Below are 14,875 nucleotides of genomic sequence, written 5' to 3' on the forward strand. Positions count from 1 at the left end.
CAAATGATCCAATTAAGGAGGCCATTTAGTCAGCAGCAGCAGAAGTCCTGTGCCTGGACGCTCCAACAGGGGCCAGACACAAGCAGAAGCAGAAGCAGCAGAAGCAGCAGCAGCACCACCTTTTGTTTTTTGGCTGCAGCAGCAGCAAGGCCCACAGGGCTGGCTAGCTGGCTAGCCAGCAAGCAGGTAGCAATGAAAGTAGGAATCTTTCTTTTTAACCCTGTAAGGGGGTGGTGCACTGTACCCGAAGATACTGCCATATCGGGTCAATGCATAGGGCGACGGAAGCAAGCTTCGAAATCGGCCCCCGTTCTCAAAAATCCATTTAATATATGGTCCCCAGATAGGGGACGTATCAGATATTAAACTGATAAGAACAGATACTACACTTGATCTTAGCCAAAAGGCCGAGAAGCGATAACCGTGAAAGGGGCGGGCCCAACAAGGTCCCCTTCATGGGCACTATCACTGCTTGCTGTCAGGGAGGCTGCCAGACAATTTTCCATGCACACTCTGGGCTGGGGGGCAGTCAACCACCAGTACACACAGCAGAACCTAAACCCATACCATTATTGCTAAGCAGCAAGACAGGGGCCCATTGCACTCCCACGGGGCCTTTTTAAATGCAATCCATAACCCGGATTTGCCAGGAACCCTTCTTACTCCTCCTACTTGCATGTGACACTGGGCTTAGGATCTGCATAGGAAACACACACACAAGCACACACCTACCTTTGTTGCCTGCAGATGCCTCCTTGGCTGTCCCCAAACGGTATCAAACCAACACCCACGGGAAGCTGTAAGCATAGAGGACATGCCTGCACCCCATTGGACTTACCTGTGTGGGTTAAATCCGGGTTATTTGACAACCTATGGCGGTGATGGTTCTGCTCAGGCAGAGCAGTGCTGATGCTCCTCATAAAGCTGTCGCTGCTGTGAAGGTTCTAGGTGACATCACAAATCCCTTTGGTTACATACACAACAAAGCTGGGTTGTTGTTGTTTACACTCTGCAAGGCCTGTGGAAGTGAGTGACATCATAGCACTGTAGTTCTGAGGGTTCAAGATGGATGCAACAATCTCCTGTTGCTTCTATGAAGGCCGTAATAGACGACATCACCAAACAGCTCCATAGTCACATACACAGCAAAGGAGAGATGTTGTTTACACCTAGTGATGTCAGTGGTATTGAGTGACATCACAGCACAGTGCTAAGGCTCCTGGGCCTGGACACAGCAGCGGCTGCAATATCTCAACGGAGAATACGTTTATATCTATGTGTGCGCTATATATATATATATATATATATATATATATATATATATATATATATATATATTTCTCCGCCGAAATCACTTTTAAACCCATTTCCACCTTTTTTTCCCTTCTCTTCCTCTTACTTTTTTTTCACGTTTTTTTACGTTTTTCTCCTTTTCGCCTCTTTTCTGGGCGTATTATTCTTCTTTTTCTTCTTTTTTTTCGTCTAATGCATACCCCATCAGTGCAGCAATGCTTATTCAATACCGCCAGCAGATGGAGACACTGGGGGATAATTTTCTAAGGATTTATACTGATTTTTCCTGTCTGAATTTGTCGCACAGAAAGTTGCAGGCCAAATATGTGTGACATTTCTGCGACTTTAGCTTCTAGAGCATTTTTACAACATTATACATAGGTGCTGAATACATAAAAAGCGACTGTTCAGCGACAGACAAGTCGCATCGGCTGAAAGTAGGCCAGAATGTCAGTCCATGTTGGAGCAGGTTTAGATACAGTCTAAAGCATAGATCTCAAAGTCTGTGCACAGAATTTAGCAAGGGCCTCGCACCTTCTGATGCATCAGGTAGGTGCACAATAGCATAGCCTAACCCTCTGTACTTTGGTCTATATTGATGCGGGACATAGACAGCCAGCTGATGACCAATCCATTAGTGCAATGGATGGCTGGAAGCATTTGTCTTTGCCTTTGCAATACCACAGAAGCAATGCATGGTCAATGTACAGCAATGACACACCTGTGTGAACAGCCAGGAGACCCCCCCCCCCCATGTTATGTTACATAGTTACATAGTTAGTACGGTCGAAAAAAGACATATGTCCATCACGTTCAACCAGGGAATTAAGGGGTAGGGGTGTGGCGCGATATTGGGGAAGGGATGAGATTTTATATTTCTTCATAAGCATTAATCTTATTTTGTCAAATTAGGAACATTCAGCACCCACCCGCTATCAAGGCAGCTGCCTATCATGTCATGCCCTACCTGCACAGGTGTGCTGGCTACTCAAATGATCCAATTAAGGAGGCCATTTAGTCAGCAGCAGCAGAAGTCCTGTGCCTGGACGCTCCAACAGGGGCCAGACACAAGCAGAAGCAGAAGCAGCAGAAGCAGCAGCAGCACCACCTTTTGTTTTTTGGCTGCAGCAGCAGCAAGGCCCACAGGGCTGGCTAGCTGGCTAGCCAGCAAGCAGGTAGCAATGAAAGTAGGAATCTTTCTTTTTAACCCTGTAAGGGGGTGGTGCACTGTACCCGAAGATACTGCCATATCGGGTCAATGCATAGGGCGACGGAAGCAAGCTTCGAAATCGGCCCCCGTTCTCAAAAATCCATTTAATATATGGTCCCCAGATAGGGGACGTATCAGATATTAAACTGATAAGAACAGATACTACACTTGATCTTAGCCAAAAGGCCGAGAAGCGATAACCGTGAAAGGGGCGGGCCCAACAAGGTCCCCTTCATGGGCACTATCACTGCTTGCTGTCAGGGAGGCTGCCAGACAATTTTCCATGCACACTCTGGGCTGGGGGGCAGTCAACCACCAGTACACACAGCAGAACCTAAACCCATACCATTATTGCTAAGCAGCAAGACAGGGGCCCATTGCACTCCCACGGGGCCTTTTTAAATGCAATCCATAACCCGGATTTGCCAGGAACCCTTCTTACTCCTCCTACTTGCATGTGACACTGGGCTTAGGATCTGCATAGGAAACACACACACAAGCACACACCTCCCTTTGTTGCCTGCAGATGCCTCCTTGGCTGTCCCCAAACGGTATCAAACCAACACCCACGGGAAGCTGTAAGCATAGAGGACATGCCTGCACCCCATTGGACTTACCTGTGTGGGTTAAATCCGGGTTATTTGACAACCTATGGCGGTGATGGTTCTGCTCAGGCAGAGCAGTGCTGATGCTCCTCATAAAGCTGTCGCTGCTGTGAAGGTTCTAGGTGACATCACAAATCCCATTTGGTTACATACACAACAAAGCTGGGTTGTTGTTGTTTACACTCTGCAAGGCCTGTGGAAGTGAGTGACATCATAGCACTGTAGTTCTGAGGGTTCAAGATGGATGCAACAATCTCCTGTTGCTTCTATGAAGGCCGTAATAGACGACATCACCAAACAGCTCCATAGTCACATACACAGCAAAGGAGAGATGTTGTTTACACCTAGTGATGTCAGTGGTATTGAGTGACATCACAGCACAGTGCTAAGGCTCCTGGGCCTGGACACAGCAGCGGGCTGCAATATCTCAACGGAGAATACGTTTATATCTATGTGTGTGTGTGCGCATATATATATATATATATATATATATATATATATATATATATATATATTTCTCCGCCGAAATCACTTTTAAACCCATTTCCACCTTTTTTTCCCTTCTCTTCCTCTTACTTTTTTTTCACGTTTTTTTACGTTTTTCTCCTTTTCGCCTCTTTTCTGGGCGTATTATTCTTCTTTTTCTTCTTTTTTTTCGTCTAATGCATACCCCATCAGTGCAGCAATGCTTATTCAATACCGCCAGCAGATGGAGACACTGGGGGATAATTTTCTAAGGATTTATACTGATTTTTCCTGTCTGAATTTGTCGCACAGAAAGTTGCAGGCCAAATATGTGTGACATTTCTGCGACTTTAGCTTCTAGAGCATTTTTACAACATTATACATAGGTGCTGAATACATAAAAAGCGACTGTTCAGCGACAGACAAGTCGCATCGGCTGAAAGTAGGCCAGAATGTCAGTCCATGTTGGAGCAGGTTTAGATACAGTCTAAAGCATAGATCTCAAAGTCTGTGCACAGAATTTAGCAAGGGCCTCGCACCTTCTGATGCATCAGGTAGGTGCACAATAGCATAGCCTAACCCTCTGTACTTTGGTCTATATTGATGCGGGACATAGACAGCCAGCTGATGACCAATCCATTAGTGCAATGGATGGCTGGAAGCATTTGTCTTTGCCTTTGCAATACCACAGAAGCAATGCATGGTCAATGTACAGCAATGACACACCTGTGTGAACAGCCAGGAGACCCCCCCCCCCCATGTTATGTTACATAGTTACATAGTTAGTACGGTCGAAAAAAGACATATGTCCATCACGTTCAACCAGGGAATTAAGGGGTAGGGGTGTGGCGCGATATTGGGGAAGGGATGAGATTTTATATTTCTTCATAAGCATTAATCTTATTTTGTCAATTAGGAACATTCAGCACCCACCCGCTATCAAGGCAGCTGCCTATCATGTCATGCCCTACCTGCACAGGTGTGCTGGCTACTCAAATGATCCAATTAAGGAGGCCATTTAGTCAGCAGCAGCAGAAGTCCGTGTGCCTGGACGCTCCAACAGGGGCCAGACACAAGCAGAAGCAGAAGCAGCAGAAGCAGCAGCAGCACCACCTTTTGTTTTTTTGGCTGCAGCAGCAGCAAGGCCCACAGGGCTGGCTAGCTGGCTAGCCAGCAAGCAGGTAGCAATGAAAGTAGGAATCTTTCTTTTTAACCCTGTAAGGGGGTGGTGCACTGTACCCGAAGATACTGCCATATCGGGTCAATGCATAGGGCGACGGAAGCAAGCTTCGAAATCGGCCCCCGTTCTCAAAAATCCATTTAATATATGGTCCCCAGATAGGGGACGTATCAGATATTAAACTGATAAGAACAGATACTACACTTGATCTTAGCCAAAAGGCCGAGAAGCGATAACCGTGAAAGGGGCGGGCCCAACAAGGTCCCCTTCATGGGCACTATCACTGCTTGCTGTCAGGGAGGCTGCCAGACAATTTTCCATGCACACTCTGGGCTGGGGGGCAGTCAACCACCAGTACACACAGCAGAACCTAAACCCATACCATTATTGCTAAGCAGCAAGACAGGGGCCCATTGCACTCCCACGGGGCCTTTTTAAATGCAATCCATAACCCGGATTTGCCAGGAACCCTTCTTACTCCTCCTACTTGCATGTGACACTGGGCTTAGGATCTGCATAGGAAACACACACACAAGCACACACCTACCTTTGTTGCCTGCAGATGCCTCCTTGGCTGTCCCCAAACGGTATCAAACCAACACCCACGGGAAGCTGTAAGCATAGAGGACATGCCTGCACCCCATTGGACTTACCTGTGTGGGTTAAATCCCGGGTCATTTGACAACCTATGGCGGTGATGGTTCTGCTCAGGCAGAGCAGTGCTGATGCTCCTCATAAAGCTGTCGCTGCTGTGAAGGTTCTAGGTGACATCACAAATCCCTTTGGTTACATACACAACAAAGCTGGGTTGTTGTTGTTTACACTCTGCAAGGCCTGTGGAAGTGAGTGACATCATAGCACTGTAGTTCTGAGGGTTCAAGATGGATGCAACAATCTCCTGTTGCTTCTATGAAGGCCGTAATAGACGACATCACCAAACAGCTCCATAGTCACATACACAGCAAAGGAGAGATGTTGTTTACACCTAGTGATGTCAGTGGTATTGAGTGACATCACAGCACAGTGCTAAGGCTCCTGGGCCTGGACACAGCAGCGGCTGCAATATCTCAACGGAGAATACGTTTATATCTATGTGTGTGTGTGCGCATATATATATATATATATATACTATATATATATATATATATATTTCTCCGCCGAAATCACTTTTAAACCCATTTCCACCTTTTTTTCCCTTCTCTTCCTCTTACTTTTTTTTCACGTTTTTTTACGTTTTTCTCCTTTTCGCCTCTTTTCTGGGCGTATTATTCTTCTTTTTCTTCTTTTTTTTCGTCTAATGCATACCCCCATCAGTGCAGCAATGCTTATTCAATACCGCCAGCAGATGGAGACACTGGGGGATAATTTTCTAAGGATTTATACTGATTTTTCCTGTCTGAATTTGTCGCACAGAAAGTTGCAGGCCAAATATGTGTGACATTTCTGCGACTTTAGCTTCTAGAGCATTTTTACAACATTATACATAGGTGCTGAATACATAAAAAGCGACTGTTCAGCGACAGACAAGTCGCATCGGCTGAAAGTAGGCCAGAAATGTCAGTCCATGTTGGAGCAGGTTTAGATACAGTCTAAAGCATAGATCTCAAAGTCTGTGCACAGAATTTAGCAAGGGCCTCGCACCTTCTGATGCATCAGGTAGGTGCACAATAGCATAGCCTAACCCTCTGTACTTTGGTCTATATTGATGCGGGACATAGACAGCCAGCTGATGACCAATCCATTAGTGCAATGGATGGCTGGAAGCATTTGTCTTTGCCTTTGCAATACCACAGAAGCAATGCATGGTCAATGTACAGCAATGACACACCTGTGTGAACAGCCAGGGAGACCCCCCCCCCCCCCCATGTTATGTTACATAGTTACATAGTTAGTACGGTCGAAAAAGACACATATGTCCATCACGTTCAACCAGGGAATTAAGGGGTAGGGGTGTGGCGCGATATTGGGGAAGGGATGAGATTTTATATTTCTTCATAAGCATTAATCTTATTTTGTCAATTAGGAACATTCAGCACCCACCCGCTATCAAGGCAGCTGCCTATCATGTCATGCCCTACCTGCACAGGTGTGCTGGCTACTCAAATGATCCAATTAAGGAGGCCATTTAGTCAGCAGCAGCAGAAAGTCCTGTGCCTGGACGCTCCAACAGGGGCCAGACACAAGCAGAAGCAGAAGCAGCAGAAGCAGCAGCAGCACCACCTTTTGTTTTTTGGCTGCAGCAGCAGCAAGGCCCACAGGGCTGGCTAGCTGGCTAGCCAGCAAGCAGGTAGCAATGAAAGTAGGAATCTTTCTTTTTAACCCTGTAAGGGGGTGGTGCACTGTACCCGAAGATACTGCCATATCGGGTCAATGCATAGGGCGACGGAAGCAAGCTTCGAAATCGGCCCCCGTTCTCAAAAATCCATTTAATATATGGTCCCCAGATAGGGGACGTATCAGATATTAAACTGATAAGAACAGATACTACACTTGATCTTAGCCAAAAGGCCGAGAAGCGATAACCGTGAAAGGGGCGGGCCCAACAAGGTCCCCTTCATGGGCACTATCACTGCTTGCTGTCAGGGAGGCTGCCAGACAATTTCTCCATGCACACTCTGGGCTGGGGGGCAGTCAACCACCAGTACACACAGCAGAACCTAAACCCATACCATTATTGCTAAGCAGCAAGACAGGGGCCCATTGCACTCCCACGGGGCCTTTTTAAATGCAATCCATAACCCGGATTTGCCAGGAACCCTTCTTACTCTCCTACTTGCATGTGACACTGGGCTTAGGATCTGCATAGGAAACACACACACAAGCACACACCTACCTTTGTTGCCTGCAGATGCCTCCTTGGCTGTCCCCAAACGGTATCAAACCAACACCCACGGGAAGCTGTAAGCATAGAGGACATGCCTGCACCCCATTGGACTTACCTGTGTGGGTTAAATCCGGGTTATTTGACAACCAATGGCGGTGATGGTTCTGCTCAGGCAGAGCAGTGCTGATGCTCCTCATAAAGCTGTCGCTGCTGTGAAGGTTCTAGGTGACATCACAAATCCCTTTGGTTACATACACAACAAAGCTGGGTTGTTGTTGTTTACACTCTGCAAGGCCTGTGGAAGTGAGTGACATCATAGCACTGTAGTTCTGAGGTTCAAGATGGATGCAACAATCTCCTGTTGCTTCTATGAAGGCCGTAATAGACGACATCACCAAACAGCTCCATAGTCACATACACAGCAAAGGAGAGATGTTGTTTACACCTAGTGATGTCAGTGGTATTGAGTGACATCACAGCACAGTGCTAAGGCTCCTGGGCCTGGACACAGCAGCGGCTGCAATATCTCAACGGAGAATACGTTTATATCTATGTGTGCGCATATATATATATATATATATATATATATACTATATATATATATATTTCTCCGCCGAAATCACTTTTAAACCCATTTCCACCTTTTTTTCCCTTCTCTTCCTCTTTTTTCACGTTTTTTTTACGTTTTTCTCCTTTTCGCCTCTTTTCTGGGCGTATTATTCTTCTTTTTCTTCTTTTTTTTCGTCTAATGCATACCCCATCAGTGCAGCAATGCTTATTCAATACCGCCAGCAGATGGAGACACTGGGGGATAATTTTCTAAGGATTTATACTGATTTTTCCTGTCTGAATTTGTCGCACAGAAGTTGCAGGCCAAATATGTGTGACATTTCTGCGACTTTAGCTTCTAGAGCATTTTTACAACATTATACATAGGTGCTGAATACATAAAAAGCGACTGTTCAGCGACAGACAAGTCGCATCGGCTGAAAGTAGGCCAGAATGTCAGTCCATGTTGGAGCAGGTTTAGATACAGTCTAAAGCATAGATCTCAAAGTCTGTGCACAGAATTTAGCAAGGGCCTCGCACCTTCTGATGCATCAGGTAGGTGCACAATAGCATAGCCTAACCCTCTGTACTTTGGTCTATATTGATGCGGGACATAGACAGCCAGCTGATGACCAATCCATTAGTGCAATGGATGGCTGGAAGCATTTGTCTTTGCCTTTGCAATACCACAGAAGCAATGCATGGTCAATGTACAGCAATGACACACCTGTGTGAACAGCCAGGAGACCCCCCCCCCCATGTTATGTTACATAGTTACATAGTTAGTACGGTCGAAAAAAGACATATGTCCATCACGTTCAACCAGGGAATTAAGGGGTAGGGGTGTGGCGCGATATTGGGGAAGGGATGAGATTTTATATTTCTTCATAAGCATTAATCTTATTTTGTCAATTAGGAACATTCAGCACCCACCCGCTATCAAGGCAGCTGCCTATCATGTCATGCCCTACCTGCACAGGTGTGCTGGCTACTCAAATGATCCAATTAAGGAGGCCATTTAGTCAGCAGCAGCAGAAGTCCTGTGCCTGGACGCTCCAACAGGGGCCAGACACAAGCAGAAGCAGAAGCAGCAGAAGCAGCAGCAGCACCACCTTTTGTTTTTTGGCTGCAGCAGCAGCAAGGCCCACAGGGCTGGCTAGCTGGCTAGCCAGCAAGCAGGTAGCAATGAAAGTAGGAATCTTTCTTTTTAACCCTGTAAGGGGGTGGTGCACTGTACCCGAAGATACTGCCATATCGGGTCAATGCATAGGGCGACGGAAGCAAGCTTCGAAATCGGCCCCCGTTCTCAAAAATCCATTTAATATATGGTCCCCAGATAGGGGACGTATCAGATATTAAACTGATAAGAACAGATACTACACTTGATCTTAGCCAAAAGGCCGAGAAGCGATAACCGTGAAAGGGGCGGGCCCAACAAGGTCCCCTTCATGGGCACTATCACTGCTTGCTGTCAGGGAGGCTGCCAGACAATTTTCCATGCACACTCTGGGCTGGGGGGCAGTCAACCACCAGTACACACAGCAGAACCTAAACCCATACCATTATTGCTAAGCAGCAAGACAGGGGCCCATTGCACTCCCACGGGGCCTTTTTAAATGCAATCCATAACCCGGATTTGCCAGGAACCCTTCTTACTCCTCCTACTTGCATGTGACACTGGGCTTAGGATCTGCATAGGAAACACACACACAAGCACACACCTACCTTTGTTGCCTGCAGATGCCTCCTTGGCTGTCCCCAAACGGTATCAAACCAACACCCACGGGAAGCTGTAAGCATAGAGGACATGCCTGCACCCCATTGGACTTACCTGTGTGGGTTAAATCCGGGTTATTTGACAACCTATGGCGGTGATGGTTCTGCTCAGGCAGAGCAGTGCTGATGCTCCTCATAAAGCTGTCGCTGCTGTGAAGGTTCTAGGTGACATCACAAATCCCTTTGGTTACATACACAACAAAGCTGGGTTGTTGTTGTTTACACTCTGCAAGGCCTGTGGAAGTGAGTGACATCATAGCACTGTAGTTCTGAGGGTTCAAGATGGATGCAACAATCTCCTGTTGCTTCTATGAAGGCCGTAATAGACGACATCACCAAACAGCTCCATAGTCACATACACAGCAAAGGAGAGATGTTGTTTACACCTAGTGATGTCAGTGGTATTGAGTGACATCACAGCACAGTGCTAAGGCTCCTGGGCCTGGACACAGCAGCGGCTGCAATATCTCAACGGAGAATACGTTTATATCTATGTGTGTGTGTGCGCATATATATATATATATATATATATATATATATATATATATATATATATATATATATTTCTCCGCCGAAATCACTTTTAAACCCATTTCCACCTTTTTTTCCCTTCTCTTCCTCTTACTTTTTTTTCACGTTTTTTTACGTTTTTCTCCTTTTCGCCTCTTTTCTGGGCGTATTATTCTTCTTTTTCTTCTTTTTTTTCGTCTAATGCATACCCCATCAGTGCAGCAATGCTTATTCAATACCGCCAGCAGATGGAGACACTGGGGGATAATTTTCTAAGGATTTATACTGATTTTTCCTGTCTGAATTTGTCGCACAGAAAGTTGCAGGCCAAATATGTGTGACATTTCTGCGACTTTAGCTTCTAGAGCATTTTTACAACATTATACATAGGTGCTGAATACATAAAAAGCGACTGTTCAGCGACAGACAAGTCGCATCGGCTGAAAGTAGGCCAGAATGTCAGTCCATGTTGGAGCAGGTTTAGATACAGTCTAAAGCATAGATCTCAAAGTCTGTGCACAGAATTTAGCAAGGGCCTCGCACCTTCTGATGCATCAGGTAGGTGCACAATAGCATAGCCTAACCCTCTGTACTTTGGTCTATATTGATGCGGGACATAGACAGCCAGCTGATGACCAATCCATTAGTGCAATGGATGGCTGGAAGCATTTGTCTTTGCCTTTGCAATACCACAGAAGCAATGCATGGTCAATGTACAGCAATGACACACCTGTGTGAACAGCCAGGAGACCCCCCCCCCCATGTTATGTTACATAGTTACATAGTTAGTACGGTCGAAAAAAGACATATGTCCATCACGTTCAACCAGGGAATTAAGGGGTAGGGGTGTGGCGCGATATTGGGGAAGGGATGAGATTTTATATTTCTTCATAAGCATTAATCTTATTTTGTCAATTAGGAACATTCAGCACCCACCCGCTATCAAGGCAGCTGCCTATCATGTCATGCCCTACCTGCACAGGTGTGCTGGCTACTCAAATGATCCAATTAAGGAGGCCATTTAGTCAGCAGCAGCAGAAGTCCTGTGCCTGGACGCTCCAACAGGGGCCAGACACAAGCAGAAGCAGAAGCAGCAGAAGCAGCAGCAGCACCACCTTTTGTTTTTTGGCTGCAGCAGCAGCAAGGCCCACAGGGCTGGCTAGCTGGCTAGCCAGCAAGCAGGTAGCAATGAAAGTAGGAATCTTTCTTTTTAACCCTGTAAGGGGGTGGTGCACTGTACCCGAAGATACTGCCATATCGGGTCAATGCATAGGGCGACGGAAGCAAGCTTCGAAATCGGCCCCCGTTCTCAAAAATCCATTTAATATATGGTCCCCAGATAGGGGACGTATCAGATATTAAACTGATAAGAACAGATACTACACTTGATCTTAGCCAAAAGGCCGAGAAGCGATAACCGTGAAAGGGGCGGGCCCAACAAGGTCCCCTTCATGGGCACTATCACTGCTTGCTGTCAGGGAGGCTGCCAGACAATTTTCCATGCACACTCTGGGCTGGGGGGCAGTCAACCACCAGTACACACAGCAGAACCTAAACCCATACCATTATTGCTAAGCAGCAAGACAGGGGCCCATTGCACTCCCACGGGGCCTTTTTAAATGCAATCCATAACCCGGATTTGCCAGGAACCCTTCTTACTCCTCCTACTTGCATGTGACACTGGGCTTAGGATCTGCATAGGAAACACACACACAAGCACACACCTACCTTTGTTGCCTGCAGATGCCTCCTTGGCTGTCCCCAAACGGTATCAAACCAACACCCACGGGAAGCTGTAAGCATAGAGGACATGCCTGCACCCCATTGGACTTACCTGTGTGGGTTAAATCCGGGTTATTTGACAACCTATGGCGGTGATGGTTCTGCTCAGGCAGAGCAGTGCTGATGCTCCTCATAAAGCTGTCGCTGCTGTGAAGGTTCTAGGTGACATCACAAATCCCTTTGGTTACATACACAACAAAGCTGGGTTGTTGTTGTTTACACTCTGCAAGGCCTGTGGAAGTGAGTGACATCATAGCACTGTAGTTCTGAGGGTTCAAGATGGATGCAACAATCTCCTGTTGCTTCTATGAAGGCCGTAATAGACGACATCACCAAACAGCTCCATAGTCACATACACAGCAAAGGAGAGATGTTGTTTACACCTAGTGATGTCAGTGGTATTGAGTGACATCACAGCACAGTGCTAAGGCTCCTGGGCCTGGACACAGCAGCGGCTGCAATATCTCAACGGAGAATACGTTTATATCTATGTGTGTGTGTGCGCATATATATATATATATATATATATATATATATATATATATATATATTTCTCCGCCAAAATCACTTTTAAACCCATTGCCACCTTTTTTTCCCTTCTCTTCCTCTTACTTTTTTTTCACGTTTTTTTACGTTTTTCTCCTTTTCGCCTCTTTTCTGGGCGTATTATTCTTCTTTTTCTTCTTTTTTTTCGTCTAATGCATACCCCATCAGTGCAGCAATGCTTATTCAATACCGCCAGCAGATGGAGACACTGGGGGATAATTTTCTAAGGATTTATACTGATTTTTCCTGTCTGAATTTGTCGCACAGAAAGTTGCAGGCCAAATATGTGTGACATTTCTGCGACTTTAGCTTCTAGAGCATTTTTACAACATTATACATAGGTGCTGAATACATAAAAAGCGACTGTTCAGCGACAGACAAGTCGCATCGGCTGAAAGTAGGCCAGAATGTCAGTCCATGTTGGAGCAGGTTTAGATACAGTCTAAAGCATAGATCTCAAAGTCTGTGCACAGAATTTAGCAAGGGCCTCGCACCTTCTGATGCATCAGGTAGGTGCACAATAGCATAGCCTAACCCTCTGTACTTTGGTCTATATTGATGCGGGACATAGACAGCCAGCTGATGACCAATCCATTAGTGCAATGGATGGCTGGAAGCATTTGTCTTTGCCTTTGCAATACCACAGAAGCAATGCATGGTCAATGTACAGCAATGACACACCTGTGTGAACAGCCAGGAGACCCCCCCCCCCCCCCATGTTATGTTACATAGTTACATAGTTAGTACGGTCGAAAAAAGACATATGTCCATCACGTTCAACCAGGGAATTAAGGGGTAGGGGTGTGGCGCGATATTGGGGAAGGGATGAGATTTTATATTTCTTCATAAGCATTAATCTTATTTTGTCAATTAGGAACATTCAGCACCCACCCGCTATCAAGGCAGCTGCCTATCATGTCATGCCCTACCTGCACAGGTGTGCTGGCTACTCAAATGATCCAATTAAGGAGGCCATTTAGTCAGCAGCAGCAGAAGTCCTGTGCCTGGACGCTCCAACAGGGGCCAGACACAAGCAGAAGCAGAAGCAGCAGAAGCAGCAGCAGCACCACCTTTTGTTTTTTGGCTGCAGCAGCAGCAAGGCCCACAGGGCTGGCTAGCTGGCTAGCCAGCAAGCAGGTAGCAATGAAAGTAGGAATCTTTCTTTTTAACCCTGTAAGGGGGTGGTGCACTGTACCCGAAGATACTGCCATATCGGGTCAATGCATAGGGCGACGGAAGCAAGCTTCGAAATCGGCCCCCGTTCTCAAAAATCCATTTAATATATGGTCCCCAGATAGGGGACGTATCAGATATTAAACTGATAAGAACAGATACTACACTTGATCTTAGCCAAAAGGCCGAGAAGCGATAACCGTGAAAGGGGCGGGCCCAACAAGGTCCCCTTCATGGGCACTATCACTGCTTGCTGTCAGGGAGGCTGCCAGACAATTTTCCATGCACACTCTGGGCTGGGGGGCAGTCAACCACCAGTACACACAGCAGAACCTAAACCCATACCATTATTGCTAAGCAGCAAGACAGGGGCCCATTGCACTCCCACGGGGCCTTTTTAAATGCAATCCATAACCCGGATTTGCCAGGAACCCTTCTTACTCCTCCTACTTGCATGTGACACTGGGCTTAGGATCTGCATAGGAAACACACACACAAGCACACACCTACCTTTGTTGCCTGCAGATGCCTCCTTGGCTGTCCCCAAACGGTATCAAACCAACACCCACGGGAAGCTGTAAGCATAGAGGACATGCCTGCACCCCATTGGACTTACCTGTGTGGGTTAAATCCGGGTTATTTGACAACCTATGGCGGTGATGGTTCTGCTCAGGCAGAGCAGTGCTGATGCTCCTCATAAAGCTGTCGCTGCTGTGAAGGTTCTAGGTGACATCACAAATCCCTTTGGTTACATACACAACAAAGCTGGGTTGTTGTTGTTTACACTCTGCAAGGCCTGTGGAAGTGAGTGACATCATAGCACTGTAGTTCTGAGGGTTCAAGATGGATGCAACAATCTCCTGTTGCTTCTATGAAGGCCGTAATAGACGACATCACCAAACAGCTCCATAGTCACATACACAGCAAAGGAGAGATGTTGTTTACACCTAGTGATGTCAGTG

The 14,875-nt window shown here is 46.4% G+C and overlaps 7 non-coding genes across 7 annotated transcripts; all 7 read right to left on the minus strand.

The window, feature by feature from the left end:
- Positions 1–228: 228 nt before the first annotated feature.
- LOC130332462 (U2 spliceosomal RNA) lies at positions 229–419 on the minus strand. The gene has a single exon (XR_008875150.1). It is a non-coding gene; the product is annotated as a U2 spliceosomal RNA (small nuclear RNA).
- Positions 420–2,510: 2,091 nt separating this feature from the next.
- LOC130332474 (U2 spliceosomal RNA) lies at positions 2,511–2,701 on the minus strand. The gene has a single exon (XR_008875161.1). It is a non-coding gene; the product is annotated as a U2 spliceosomal RNA (small nuclear RNA).
- Positions 2,702–4,796: 2,095 nt separating this feature from the next.
- Positions 4,797–4,987, minus strand: LOC130332486 (U2 spliceosomal RNA). The gene has a single exon (XR_008875172.1). It is a non-coding gene; the product is annotated as a U2 spliceosomal RNA (small nuclear RNA).
- Positions 4,988–7,082: 2,095 nt separating this feature from the next.
- LOC130332498 (U2 spliceosomal RNA) lies at positions 7,083–7,273 on the minus strand. The gene has a single exon (XR_008875183.1). It is a non-coding gene; the product is annotated as a U2 spliceosomal RNA (small nuclear RNA).
- Positions 7,274–9,347: 2,074 nt separating this feature from the next.
- Positions 9,348–9,538, minus strand: LOC130332510 (U2 spliceosomal RNA). The gene has a single exon (XR_008875195.1). It is a non-coding gene; the product is annotated as a U2 spliceosomal RNA (small nuclear RNA).
- Positions 9,539–11,636: 2,098 nt separating this feature from the next.
- LOC130332522 (U2 spliceosomal RNA) lies at positions 11,637–11,827 on the minus strand. Its single transcript, XR_008875205.1, has one exon. It is a non-coding gene; the product is annotated as a U2 spliceosomal RNA (small nuclear RNA).
- Positions 11,828–13,919: 2,092 nt separating this feature from the next.
- Positions 13,920–14,110, minus strand: LOC130332532 (U2 spliceosomal RNA). Its single transcript, XR_008875207.1, has one exon. It is a non-coding gene; the product is annotated as a U2 spliceosomal RNA (small nuclear RNA).
- Positions 14,111–14,875: the final 765 nt, after the last annotated feature.

The sequence above is a fragment of the Hyla sarda genome, unplaced genomic scaffold, assembly GCF_029499605.1.
Source record: "Hyla sarda isolate aHylSar1 unplaced genomic scaffold, aHylSar1.hap1 scaffold_379, whole genome shotgun sequence".
Taxonomy (NCBI): Eukaryota; Metazoa; Chordata; class Amphibia; order Anura; family Hylidae; genus Hyla; species Hyla sarda.